Source organism: Aotus nancymaae, unplaced genomic scaffold (assembly GCF_030222135.1).
Source record: "Aotus nancymaae isolate 86718 unplaced genomic scaffold, 86718_ANA_hifiasm-v0.15.2.pri h1tg000108l, whole genome shotgun sequence".
In the NCBI taxonomy this organism is placed as follows: Eukaryota; Metazoa; Chordata; class Mammalia; order Primates; family Aotidae; genus Aotus; species Aotus nancymaae.
This window is the reverse complement of record NW_026988523.1, coordinates 28943874-28958780: the sequence shown is the minus strand read 5'-3', so window position 1 is coordinate 28958780 and position 14907 is coordinate 28943874. Positions and strand designations below refer to the sequence as shown.

General features: G+C 40.4%; 1 long non-coding RNA gene across 1 annotated transcript; it reads left to right on the top strand.

Moving 5' to 3' along the window:
- Positions 1-15: 15 nt before the first annotated feature.
- Positions 16-14896, top strand: LOC135272257 (uncharacterized). The gene is made up of 4 exons (XR_010340362.1): positions 16-127; positions 470-605; positions 1923-2035; positions 14846-14896. It is a non-coding gene; the product is annotated as an uncharacterized LOC135272257 (long non-coding RNA).
- Positions 14897-14907: the final 11 nt, after the last annotated feature.

The window sequence follows — 14907 nt, the reverse complement described above, 5'->3', positions numbered from 1 at the left end:
CAGGTGCGGGAAGAAGAGCCGCAGGTGCAGGAAGAAGAGCCGCAGGTGTGGAAGAAGAGCCACAGGTGCAAGAGGAAGAGCCGCAGGTGCGGAAGAGGAGCCGCAGGTTCGGGAAGAGGAGCCACAGGTGCGGAAGAAGAGCCGCAGGTGCAGAGGAGCCGCAAGTGCGGAAGAGGAGCCGCAGGTGCAGGCTGCTGATATGGAGCCTCTCACCAGGAAAATACAGATTAATGAAGACCTCATAAAGGTCCTTCAAAACTTTTTACAGATCATTGGAAATGTTCACATCTCAGATTACCTGTAGGGCATCTTCAGACACTATGCACACATTGAATCCCTTGCCCAGTGCTTATCAATATCCCACTTGAAAGTATAGGCGGACTGTCTCAAGAACATTTGTTCTCTGCTTGTCAACTGAATAATACTTTTATTACTATTTTCATGTTTACACTTACTTTTTGACTTCTAGGACCTGCAAATACAACTGGTTATCCTGAAGACATATCAGCTGTGGAACGCCTGACCCAGAAAGTATTACTTCTTTGGGAAACAGTTGCTTCAGTAGAATCCTAGGTCAAGAAATTTGAGGAAACCAAAGACAACAGGTAAGTCACTGGAATATAGACTCTCACTCTCTCTCTCTCTCTCTCACTCTCTCACTCTCACTCTCTCACTCTCACACTCTCACTCTCAATGTCTCTCTCTCTCTACGCGCGCGCACACACACACACACACACACACACACACGGAGTCTCACTGTGTCACCCAAGCTCGAGTGCAGTGGTACGACCATGGCTCACTGCAGCCTCAAACTCTGGGGCTCAAGGCATCTTCCTGCCTCAGCCTCCTGAGTAGCTGGAGCTGCAGGTGCATACCACCACACCCGGCACAAACCTTGTTTTTCTACTGTGAAATAAACCATGGTATTGGTTTTTCATAAATGGTATTTCATCGGGAAACTGCTCTAAAGTTTCCTACTTTGATCGGTAGCAGCTATAGATGCCTCTTTCTGACGTGTGGTTCTGTAAAGAGCAGCAGTTCTTTTGGACACATAGCAATAGTTATCCCTCACACTCATACCTAAGTCATCTCCCTCTCAACTGAATCTTTCTCCTCTATCTGCATTTAACCATGTTCACATCTCTCCCAGTCTAAAAAAAGAGAAAGAAACCCCTGCCTTTGCCCCAACTTTATAGCTACAGCCCCGTTTAACCTTTCTTTTCCAACAGACTTATTTGCCTGTACTCCCTGTCTCCATTAGCATCTCTCTCACTAACTACTCAGGCTTTCAGCTCTACTTTAAACAGCTCTCTGTTGGTTATACATTGTCATAGCTTGTTATCTTTATAGCACTATTACACTCACAATGGCACACGTCTATGATTAATGAATGTTTTTTTCCTCCACTAGATAGTAGGCTTTCCCTTAGAATCTGGAACAGAGTCTTTCCCATAGAAGGTGCTCAATAAATATTTATTGAATGAATGAAGAATACTGATAACTCCTATTATATATGTTTCCCTCTTGCCTGTCCCGTTTCCCTCTTACTCCTTTCTCTTAGCTGCTTTCCTGAGCTTCCAGGTTCTCTCTCCTTTTTCTTCTTTTTGCTCCCATGTTTGAATTCCACCTTACAGGGTTTTAAAGATTAAAAAGATAGTGAATATGACATTGATTTGAAAACTATACAAAACTATCAAAAGCTTAAGTACTAAGATAGCGGACTTTTTAAGTCATAGTACATGCTAATGCATTTTCTTGCTTCTTGGGAAAACTATAAAATACTATCAAAAACTTAAAACTAAGATAGCGGGCTTTTTAAGTCATAGTACATGCTAATGCATTTTCTTGTTTCTCAGGATGAACTGTGGCTTCATGTCTCACTGTGCCATTTGTGTATTGCTTCTTCTCTCTTCTTTCCTCAGTTGCTGCTGATGCTAGAAGGACTAGTAGATGAACAGAGTCAGCTCAGTGAGGACTTAGAGGCAAAGAGACAGCTCTCTAGCAGTCTGGTGAAGTTCCATGCCCATCCAGAGAGGTAAGAGAATGGCTATTTTTTCCTTTTATTCTTTGTTGAAATTTTTATTTGTTTAACTATTGTGTTCTTTTTATGCCTTTTTTTATTCCTGAAGTGTAGATGCTTATGATACTGAACAGGGGATAAAAAACAGGGACAATTACTGGGGCTACCCATGTCGTCATTTGTTTTATGGATTGCTCTGAGCCTCAGTGTCAAAATCTTAAGTCAGGAATAGTGCCTGTTTCACACAGTGATTGCAGAGATTAAATGAGAACAGCGCTTTGGTGTCTAAAACAATGCCTTGCATATAGTCAGCACTCAATGTGTGTTCCTTTCCTTTTGTGATCCATGTCCTATTAAAGGCTGTTCTATTATAAAAGTAAGGCTACACCCTATCTCTACCGAAAATACAAAAATTCGCAGGGCATGGTAGTGTGCGCAGGTAGTCCCAGCTACTTGGAAGGCTGAGGCAAGAGAATCACTTGAACCCAGGAGGCGGAGGTTGCAGTGAGACAAGATCGCGCCACTGCGCTCCAGCCTGGTGACAGAGAGACTGTCTGTCTCCAAAAAAAAAAAAAAAAAGCCGGGCGCGGTGGCTCACGCCTGTAATCCCAGCACTTTGGGAGGCCGAGGCGGGTGGATCACGAGGTCAAGAGATCGAGACCATCTTGGTCAACACGGCGAAACCCCGTCTCTACTGAAAATACAAAAAATTAGCTGGGCATGGTGGCGCGTGCCTGTAATCCCAGCTACTCAGGAGGCTGAGGCAGGAGAATTGCCTTAACCCAGGAGGTGGAGGTTGCGGTGAGCCGAGATCGCGCCATTGCACTCCAGCCTGGGTAACAAGAGCGAAACTCCGTCTCCTAAAAAAAAAAAAAAAAAAGTCGGGCTATAAAGGGCACTGATATTTATTTAATATCATTGAAGAAAATATATTAATTCGGATGGCTAATATCACCCTGAGACCACCGAGAGCCATCATGATGAATACATTTTGTTCTACCTCTTGATTTTTGTTCATATATATGATACCTCTCTGGATCATTTTATATTCCTTTCATTTCTTTTCCTCATTTTGCCTTCTATTTTAGCACCTTTTTTTTTTTTGCCTCCCTTGCCCCAGACTTGGAGCTCTTTTGAAGTTGGGAGCAGGTCTCTTGTTCATCTTTGTATCTTGCATTCTTTATCTACTGGTATCTAGCCAGATGTTTTGCATATGATAAGCACCCAATACACCTAAAGATTGTATTAAGCCTGGGTGGATTTTGGATAGATGGAGTAGAAGGAAGAAGAAATCCAGATCAAGGATGCAGCAGGAATGTGTTAGTTTCCTGTTGCTTCTCTAACAAATTATCACAAACAGTGGCTAAAAAAACACAGACTTATGATTTTATAGTTCTAGAGATCAGAAGTCTGAAATTAGGTCTAACATGGCTCAAATTAAAGTGTTGACAGGGCCATGTTTCTTTTTCTTTTTCTTTTTTTTTTTTTTGAAGAAAGAAAAAAAGAATGAAGAAGAGGAAGAAAAAGGAAGAGAAAGAGAGAGAGAGAATGGGAGTATTGCTTTCTTGCCCAGGCTAGAATGCAGTTTAGTAATGGGTATTGAAAACCTCTTTTATACCAATAATTATACTTAATGATGTAGACAGGAAGGAATAAGGGAAGAAAATAACAAACAAGCAGCCAACCAATATTTCATTTAAACCTATGAAATGCTATGTGATTACTGAGGAGTGATTTACTTCCAATTATGTAGTCACTTTTGGAATAGGTGTGAGGTGGTAATGTATATTTTGTGTATTTGAAGTGGAGAGTTCTGTAAATGTTTATGAAGTTTACTTGTTCCGGGTCTGAGTTCAAGTCCTGGATGTCCTTGTTAATTTTCTGTCTTGTTGATCTATAGAATTGTTAGCTCTTCTTGTTACATTGATCCTTTTGCCATTATGTAATGTCCTTCTTTGCCTCTTTTGATCTTTGTTGCTTTAAAGTCTACTTTATCAGAGGCGAGAATTGCATCTCTTGCATTTTATTTATTTGTTTATTTTTACTCTCTTGTTTGGTTGGTAAATCTTCCTCCTCCTCTTTGTTTTGAGTCTTTGTGTATCGTTGCATGTGAGATGGGTCTGGATGCAGCATACCCATGGGTTTTGGCTTTTTATCCAATTAGAATTTATGTAAGTTTAATACTGCCATTTGATGCTAGCTGTATGTTGCCCATTAGTTGGTGTAAACTTTTCATTGTATTAATGCTCTTTGCTTTTTGATATATTTTTGGAAAGGCTGATATTGGTTGTTCCTTTATATATAGTGCTTCTTTCAGAAGCTCTTGTAAAGCAGGCCTGGTGGTGGCGAAGTCTCTAAGTGCCTGTTTGTTTGCAAAAGATTTAATTTTTCCTTCGTTTGTAAAGCTTAGTTTGGCTGGATATGAAATTCTGGGTTGAAAGTTCTTTTCTTTAAGGATGTTAAATATTGGCCCCCACTCTTTTCTGGCTTGTGGGATTTCTGCTGAGAGATCTGCTGTAAGTCTGATAGGTTTCCCTTTGTGGGTAACCTGACCTTTCTCTCTGGCTGCCCTTAGTATTTTCTCCTTCATTTCAACCCTAATAAATCTGGCGATTATGTGCCTTGGGGTTGGTCTTCTTGAAGAATATCTTTGTGGTGGTCTCTGTATTACCTGGCGTTGAATATTAGATAAATAAATCAATAACTAAGCAACCCCTCTGGTGGCTCATGTTTTTAATGCCCCGCCCATTGGGAGCCTGAGCCGGCTATATTACCTGAGGTCAGGACATCAAGACCAGCCTGGCCAAGATGGTGAAAGAATCCCTGTCTCTATTTAAAAAAATAATAAGATGAAAATTGAATAAGTTGAATATTACCCTGCCTTGCTAGGTTGGAAAAGTTTTCCTGAATGATATCCTGAAGAGTATTTTCCAACTTGGATTCATTCTCTTCATCACATTCAGGTACTCCTATCAAACGTAAATTAGGTCTTTTCACATAGTCCCATATTTCCTGGAGACTTTGCTCATTCCTTTTTATCCTTTTTTCTCCATTCTTGTCTTCTCGTTTCATTTCACTAAGCTGGTCCTCGACATCTGATATCCTTTCTTCTGCTTGATCAATTCGACTGTTTAAACTTGTGCATACTTCGTGAAGTTCTCGTGTTGTGTTTTTCAGCTCCATCAATTCACTTATATTCCTCTCTAAATTGTCCATTCTCGTTAACATTTCATCAAATCTTCTTTCAAGGTTCTTAGTTTCTTTGCATTGGGTTAGAACAAGTTCTTTTAATTCACAGAAGTTTCTTATCACGCACCTTTTGAAACCTGCTTCTGTTATTGGAACACACTCGTTCTCCATTAATCCTTGTTCCATTAACTGATGAGGAATTGTGATCCCCTGTAGAGGGAGAGGCATTCTGATTTTGAGTATTCTCTGCCTTTTTAGGCTGATTTCTTCCCTTCATTATGTATTTATCCCTCTGTCGTCTTTGTAATTACCGACTTTCTAACTAGGTCTCTGAGTGGACGTCCAACTTGTTGATTTCCAGCGCCAAAATCTAAGCAATCCACTGCGCCGGCCAAAACAGCGGTGTTAAGATTGATGGTGCTTTTCTGCCCGGGAATCTCCGGACTCTACACCAAGAACTACTGCGCTGAGGTGTGAGCAAAACCGCCGCGCCGGCCACAAGAGTCGCCCTGGCTACCCGTGGGGCTCCTCTGCTGGGAATCTCTTGGTCCATGAGCAACAAAAACTCGTCTGAAAGTGTGGCGTCCTCTCGTTCTCTGTGCTTTCACTGGGAGCTACGAGCCTGAGCTGCTAATGATCAGCCATCTTCTTTAGTGCCTTTTCATTTATTTTTTACTATTCAGCAGTTTTCTAATTTATTGTTGGGCTTTAACAATGTTTTCTTTGTACCAGGAAAATGAAGGCAGACGTAAGGTATGATAGGACCAGTTGATTTTGTGACTTTTTTTTTTTTTTTCAGAAAAGCAATTTATTAGAAATAGAGACAGAGGTTCCGGATAAGTTTGGGGTTTTTTTGAGATGGAGTCTTGCTATTTTGCCGACGCTGGAAACTGGTGGCACAATCTCGGCTTACTGCAACCACTGCCTCCCAGGTTCAAGTGATTCTCCTGTCTCAGCCTCCTCAGTAGCTGGGATTACAGGGCCATGCCACCATGCCTGGCTAACGTTTGTATTTATATTTATTTACTTATTTATTTGTATATTTTGAGACAGGCTTGGATTTATGCAGGCTTGCATTTATTCATTTTCTTAACTATGTATATAATGATTTAGAGGCTGTCTCGCATTTCTTGATGGATTGATTGATTGATTGATTAATTTTAGACAGATTCTTGCTCTCACCAGACTGGAGTGCAGTGGCACAATCCTGGCTCACTGCAACCTCCTCCAAAGCGGTTCAAGCGATTCTTCCGCCTCGGCCTCCCTTGTAGCTGGGAACCCAGGTGCGTGCCACCACACCCAGCTAATATTTTTGTATTTTTAGACTGGGTTTCTCCATGTTGGACAGAATGGTCTCAATCTCTTGACCTCGTGATCCAACCATCTCGGCCTCCCAAAGTGCTGGGATTACAGGACTGAGCCATCTCGCCCGGCCTTTATTTATTTATTTACATAATTATTGATTTATTTCCTTAGAGGCAGGAAGGCCGGCTTGCTTTTATTTATTTATATTTTTATTTATTTATTTAATTATTTTCATCTTATTATTTTTTTAAATAGAGACAGGGATTCTTTCACCATCTTGGCCAGGCTGGTCTTGATGTCCTGACCTCAGGTAATATAGCCGGCTCAGGCTCCCAATGGGCGGGGCATTAAAAACATGAGCCACCAGAGGGGTTGCTTAGTTACTGATTTATTTACCTATCTATTAATCGATCTATTTAGAGGGAGACTTGCATTTATTTATTTATTTATTTGCTGATGTACTTATGGAGAAGCAGGTCGAATTTACTTATTTATTTATTTATTTATATATTTGGAGGCAGGCTTGGATTTATGTATTTATCTATCTAGCTATCTAATTATTTAGAGGCAGGCTCACATTTACTCATTTGTTTTATTTAGACCCAGGCTCACAACATGATTTTTATACTTACGTGTTTGTGTGCAGGCTTGCATTTATTCATTTTCTTAACTATCTGTATAATACTTTAGAGGCAGTCTCGCATGTATTTACTTACTTATTTATTTATTTTGGAGGGAGTCTTGCTCTGTCACCAGGCTGGAGTGCACTGGCCCAGTCTTGGCTTATTGTGACCTCCACCCTCTGGGTTCAAGCGATTCTTCTTCCTCAACCTCTGGAGTATCTGGGAGCACAGGCGAGTGCCACTGTGCCTGGCTAACATTTTTGTATTTTTAGTAGAGATGGGGTTTCACCATGTCGGCCAGGATGGTCTCGATCTCTTGACCTCGTGATCTGCGCATCTTAGCCTCTCAAGGTGCTGGGATTACAGGTTTTAGCCACTGCACCCGGCCTTTATTTATTTATTTATTTACTTAGTTGGCAGGCAGGCCGTGTTGCATTTATTAATTTATATAAATCTATATTTATTTATTTAATCATTTTCACCTTACTATTTTCTTAAATAGAGACGGGGTTCCTTTCACCATCTTGGCCAGGTTGGTCTCTATGTCCTGACCTCAGGTGATGTACCTGGCTCAGGCTCCAAATGGGCAGGGGATTAAAATCATGAGCCATCAAGCGGGGCTATTTATTTATTGATTTATTTATCTGTCTACCAATCAATTTATTTAAAGGCAAGCTTGCATTTATTTATTTATTTACTGACGTATTATGGAGAAGCAGATTGCATTTAGTTATTTCTATATTTATTTACTTATTTATTTATTTATATATTTTGAAGCAGGCTTGGAATGATGTATTTATCTAGCTATCTAATTATTTAGAGACAGCCTGACATTTACTCATTTATTTATTTAGACCCAGGCTCGCAACATTTATTTATATACTTATGTATTAGTGTGCAGCCTTGCATTTATTTATTTACTTATCTATCGATATAATGATTTAGAGACTGACTTGCATTGATTTACTTAGATGCAGGCTCGGATTTATTTATTGATTGATTGATTTGTTTTAGACGGAGTCTTGCTCTGTCACCAGGCTGGAGTGCAGTTGTGCAATCTTGGCTCACTGCAACGTCTGCCTCCTGGGTTCAAGCGATACTTCCGCCTCAGCCTCCCGAGCAGTTGAGACCACAGGTGTTTGCCACCATGCCTGGCTAGTATTTTTGTATTTTTAGTAGAGACGACGTTTCACCATGTTGACCAGAATGGTCTCAATCTCTTGACCTTGTGATCCGCCTGTCTTGGCCTCCCAAAGTGATGGGATTACAGGCGGGAACCACTGAGCCCAGCCTTTATTTACTTACTTACTTATTTATTTACTTACAAGCAGGCAGGCCATCTTGCATTTATTTATTTATATATATATATATATTTATTTAATTATTTTCACCTTATTGTTTTTAAAATAGAGACAGGGTTTCTTTCACCATCTTGGCCAGGCTGGTATCGATGTACTGACCTCAGGTGATATACCCGGCTCAGGCTCCCAATTGGTGGGGGATTAAAAGCATGAGCCCCCAAGGGGGGCTATTTATTTATTGATTTATGTATCTATCTATTAATTGTTATATTTAGAGGCAGACTTGCATTTATTTATTGACATACTTATGAAGAAGCAGGTGGCATTTAATTATGTATATATTTGGAGGCAGGCTTGGATTTCTGTATTTATCTATCTAGCTATCTAATTATTTAGAGTCAGGCTCACATTTACTCATTTATTTGTTTAGACCCAGGCTTGCAACATTTATTTATATACTTACGTATTAGTGTGCAGCCTTGCATTTATTCATTTACTTACCTATCTGTATAATGATTTAGAGGCAGGCTTGCATTTATTTACATAGATGCAGGCTCTGATTGATTGATTGATTGATTGATTGATTGATTTTAGACAGAGTCTTGCTGTGTCACCAGGCTGGAGTGCTTTTGTGCAATCTTGGCTCACTGCAACTTCCGCCTCCTGGGTTCAAGCGATTCTTCCGCCTCAGCCTCCCGAGTAGCTGGGACCACAGGTGTGTGCCAACAGGCCTGGCTAATAATTTTGTATTTTTAGTAGGGACGAGGTTTCACCATGTTGGCCAGAATGGTCTTGACCTCTTGACCTCGTGATCTGCCTGTCTCGGCCCCTCAAAGTGCTGGGATTACAGGCATGAGCCACCACACCCGGCCTTTCTTTACTTACTTACTTTTCTTTATTTACTTACTTATTTATTTATTTACTTAGAGGTAGGCAGGCCATCTGACATTTATATATATATGTGTGTGTATATATATATGTGTTTATTTATTTAATTATTTTCACCTTATTATATTTTAAATAGAGACAGGGTTTCTTTCACCATCTTGGCCAGGCTGGTCTCGATGTCATGACCTCCGGTGATATAGCCAGCTCAGGCTCCCAATGGGCGAGGGATTAGAAACAGGAGACACCAAGTGGGGCTGCTTATTTATGGATTTATTTATCTATCAATTAATTGATTTACTTAGAGGCAGACTTGCATTTATTTATTTATTTGCTGATGTACTTATGGAGAAGCGGGGCTAATTATATATTTGGAGGCAGGCTCAGATTTATGTATTTATCTGTCTAGCTATCTAATTATTTAGAGGCGGGCTCATGTTTACTCGTTTATTTTATTTAGACCCAGGCTCACAACATTATTTTTATACTTACGTATTTGTGTGCAGGCTTGCATTTATTCATTTTCCTAACTATAATGATTTAGAGGCAGTCTTGCATTTATTTACTTATTTGTTTATTTACTTATTTGCTTTTTATTTTCTTTTTTTCTTTTTCTTATTTTTAAAGACGGGGTTTCACCATGTTGGTCAGTCAGGTCTTGAACTCCGGACCTCAGGTGATCCGCCCGCCTTGGCCTCCAAAGTGTTTGGATTACAGGTGGGAGCCACTGCGCCGGGCCAATTTCTTTATTTATTTTAGACAGAGTCTTGCTCTGTCACCAGGCTGGAGTGCACTGGCCCAATCTTGGCTTACTGCAGCCTCCGCCTCCTGGGTTCAAGCGATTCTTCCTCCTTAGCCTCCGGAGTATCTGGGACCACAGGCGAGTGCCACCGCGCCTGGCTAATATTTTTGTATTTTTAGTAGAGATGGGGTTTCACCATGTCGGCCAGGATGGTCTTGATCTCTTGACCTCGTGACCCAGCAAGGTGCTGGGATTACAGGCTTTAGCCGCTGCACCCGGCCTTTATTTATTTATTTACTTAATTTAGACCCAGGCTCACAATATTGTTTTTATACTTATGTATTTGTGTGCAGGCTTGCTTTTATTCATTTTCTTAACTGTCTGTATAATGATTTAGAGGCAGTCTTGCATTTATTTACTCATTTATAATTTGTTTGTTTGTTTATTTATCTTAGAGGGAGTCTTGCTCTGTCACCAGGCTGGAGTGCACTGGCCCAATTTTGGCTTACTGCAACCTCCGCCTCCTGAGTTCAAGCGATTCTTCCTCCTCAGCCTCCAGAGTATCTGGGATCGCAGGCGAGTGCCACCGTGCCTGGCTAATATTTTTGTATTTTTAGTGGAGACAGGGTTTCACCATGTCGGCCAGGATGGTCTCGATCTCTTGACTTTGCGATCCGCCCATCTCGGCCTTCCAAAGTGCTGGGATTACAGGACTGAGCCATCTCGCCCAGCCTTTCTTTATTTATTTGCCTAATTACTGATTTATTTACTTAGAGGCTGGCAGGCTGTCTTGCATTTATGTATTTATATTTTTATTTATTTATTTAATAATTTTCACCTTATTGTTTTTTTAAATAGAGATAGGGATTCTTTCACCATCTTGGCCAGGCTGATCTCGATGTCCTGACCTCAGGTGATATAGCCGGCTCAGGCTCCCAGTGGGTGGGGGATTAGAAACATGAGCCACCAAGTGGGGCTGCTTATTTATGGATTTATTTATCTATCTATTAATTGATTTATTTAGACGCAGACTTGCATTATTTATTTGTTTGCTGATGTATTTATGGGGAAGCAGGTCGAATTTACTTATTTATTTATTTTTATATTTGGAGGCAGGCTTGGATTTATGTATTTATCTAGCTAGCTATCTAATTATTTAGAGGCAGGCTCACGTTTACTCATTTATTTTATTCAGACTTAGGCTCACAACATTATTTTTATACTTATGTATTTGTGTGCAGGCTTACATTTATTCATTTTCTTAACTATAGTGATTTAGAGGCACTCTTGCATTTATTTACTTATTTCCTTTTTTTTCTTTTTCTTTTTTTTATTGTTTTTTGAAGACAGGGTTTCACCATGTTGGTCAGTCAGGTCTTGAACTCCCGACCTCAGGTGATCCGCCCGACTTGGCTTCCCAAGGTGCTGGGATTACAGACTTTAGCCACTGCACCCACCTTTGTTTATTTATTTACTGAATTACTTATTTATTTACTTAGTGGCAGGCATGCCGTCTTGCATTTATTTATATATATAAATCTATATTTATTTATTTCATTATTTTTGTCTTACTACTTTTTTTAAATAGAGACAGGGTTTTCTTTTTAAAGAGAACCTTTGCCAGGCTGGTCTCAATGTCCTCACCTTAGGTGATATGCCCAGCTCAGGCTCCAAATGGGCGGGGGATTAAAAGCATGAGCCACCAAGCAGGGCTATTTATTTATTGATTTCTTTATCTATGTATGAATCGATTTATTTAGAGGCAAACTTGCATTTATTTATTTATTTACTGACATACTTACGGAGAAGCAGGTGGCATTTAGTTATTTCTATATTTATTTACTTTATTTGTGTATTTTGAGGCAGGCTTGGATTGATGTATTTATCTATCTAGCTATCTAATTATTTAGAGGCAGCCTGACATTTACTCATTTATTTATTTAGACCCAGGCTCGCAACCTTTATTTATATACATATGTATTAGTGTGCAGCCTTGCATTTGTTTATTTACTTATCTATCTGTTTAATGATTTAGAGGCAGGCTTGCATTTATTAACTTAGATGCAGGCTCGCATTTATTTATTATTTATTTACTTATTTATTTAAAACGGAGTCTTCTCTGTCACCAGGCTGGAGTGCAGTTGTGCAGTCTTGGCTCACTGCAGCCTCCACCTCCTGGGTTCAAGCAATTCTTCTGCCTCAGCCTCCCGAGTAGCTGGGACCACAGGCACGTGCCACCACTCCTGGCTAATATTTTTCTATTTTTAGTAGAGACGAGGTTTCACCATGTTGGCCAGAATGGTCTCGATCTCTTGACCTCGTCATCTGCCTGTCTCGGCCTCCAAAAGTGCTGGGATTACAGGCGTGAGCCACTGCACCCTGCCTTTATTTATTTACTTACTTATTTATTTGTTTACTTAGAGGCAGGCAGACCATCTTGCATTTATTTATTTGTGTATATACATATATATATATATATATATATATTTTTTTTTTTTAATTAATTATTTTCACCTTATTATTTTTTAAATAGAGACAGGGTTTCTTTCGCCATCTTGGCCAGACTGGTCTCGATGTCCTGACCTCAGGTAATATACCCTCCTCAGGCTTCCAGTTGATGGGGGATTAAAAGCATGAGTCTCCAAGTGGGGCTATTTATTTATTGATTTATGTATCTATCTATCGATTTATTTAGAGGCAGACTTACATTTATTTATTTATTTACTTATGTACTTATGGAGAAGCAGGTAGCAATTATTTATATATTTGGAGGCAGGCTTGGATTTATGTATTTATCTGTGTAACTATGTAATTATTTAGAGGCAGGCTCACATTTACTCATTTATTTATTTAAACCCAGGCTGGCTACATTTATTTATATACTTATGTATTTGTGTGCAGGCTTGCATTTATTCATTTCCTTAACTATCTATATAATGATTTAGAGGCTGTCTCGCATTTGTTGATGAATTGATTGTTTGATTGATTGATTTTCAACGGATTCTTGCTCTCTCACGAGGCTGGAGTGCAGTGGCGCAATCCTGGCTCCCTGCAACCTCCCTCTCTTTGGTTCAAGTGATTCCTCCGCTTCAGCCTCCCTTGTAGCTGGGACTCCAGGCGCGTGCCACCACATCCGGCTAATATTTTTGTATTTTTAATAGAGACCGGGTTTCTCCATGTTGGCCAGGATGGTCTCACTCTCTTGACCTCGTGATCCAACCGTCTCGGCCTCCCAAAGTGCTGGGATTACAGGCGTGAGCCACCGCGCCCGGCCAGAAACCAGAAATTTCATTTAACAAGTACTTGTAATGACAGTCACTAATCGCAAATGTAGAATTGAATAATTTAAGTAGATTATGAATTTTGCAGCCATCGGCCGGGCGTGGTGGCTCACGCCTGTAATCCAAGCACTTTGGAGGCCAAGGTGGGTGGATCACCTGAGGTCAAGAGTTCAAGAACAGCCTGACCAACATGGTGAAACCTCGTCTTTAAAAAATATATACATATTAAAAAAAAAAAAAGAATTTTGCAGCCATCACCTCAGTCCCCTCTTAGAATACGTTTCTTACCTCCCCAGGTTCCGCAGAGCCTCTTTGCAGTCATTTTCCAATCCCTGGTCACCACAACAGAGCCTGAACAAAATAAAACATTTGGAAAACAGACAACATTAAATTTAATCATTTATTAGATTGGAATTTTATATAATGGACCATTGTCTTACTCTTGTGGCAACCAGAGGAGATATTTTATTCTAAGGACTTTCTTTGGGGGAACTTAATAGTCCTGTTTATTGCTCTCCTTGAATTGGTTCATCTGTGCTGGTGACAAATAGTTGCTATCAAACCTTGTCTGGTGAGCACAAGCGAAAGAGCTAAAAGAAAATCTCCTATTAGAAATGCAGATGATGAATTTGAAGATAATGTTATGCCGAGATAAGTTTATTTATTTATTTATTTATTTTATTTTTTTTTTTTTTGAGACAGAGTCTCACTCCGTCACCAGGCACCAGGCTGGAGTGCAGTGGCGCGACCTCGGCTCACTGCAACCTCTGCCTCCTGGGTTCAAGCAATTCTCCTGTCTCAGCCTCCCGAGTGGCTGGGATTACAGACATGCACCACCATGCCAAGGTAATTTTGTATTTTTAGTAGAGATGGAGTTTCTCCATGTTGGTCAGGCTGGTCTTGAACTCCCAACCTCAGTTGATCTGCCCGCCTCGGCCTCCCAGAGTGTTGGGATTACAGGTGTGAGCCACCATGCTGGAGTGCTATGTGCAGTCTCAGCTCACTGCAACTTCTAGCTCTAGGGTTCAAGTGATTCTTGTGCTTCAGGCTTTCGAGTTGCTGGGACTATAGGCATGCACCACCATGCCCAGCTAATTTTTTATTTTTAGTAGAGACAGAGTTTTTCCATGTTGGTCAGGCTGGTCTCGAGCTCTCAACCTCAGGTGATCCACCCACCTTAGCCTCCCAAAGTGCTGGAATTACATGCGTGAGCCACCACACGTGGCTGGGAGTTAAGTATTTTACCATCTTTTTTCTTTCAGAAATTGGGTTGGTAACACTGAGGAGACACTTCTTACCTGCATGAAATGCCCTTCATTATCTTCTTCAAGTTGCAAGGGCTCTGGAACAGCCCTTGCAGAGCCCTATTCTTGTTTCGTTTTCTCTTGCATTACTGGCTGATAGTGATATGATATGCAAAAGCATTTGCCTCCGTGTTAAAATATAAACATGGCAGATATTGTTTCCTCTATTTACATTTGGAACTTTCTCCTCTACAGTCCATGATGGCTGTGCAAGAAGAAGAGCTGCAGGTGCGGGAAGAAGAGCCGCAGGTGCGGGA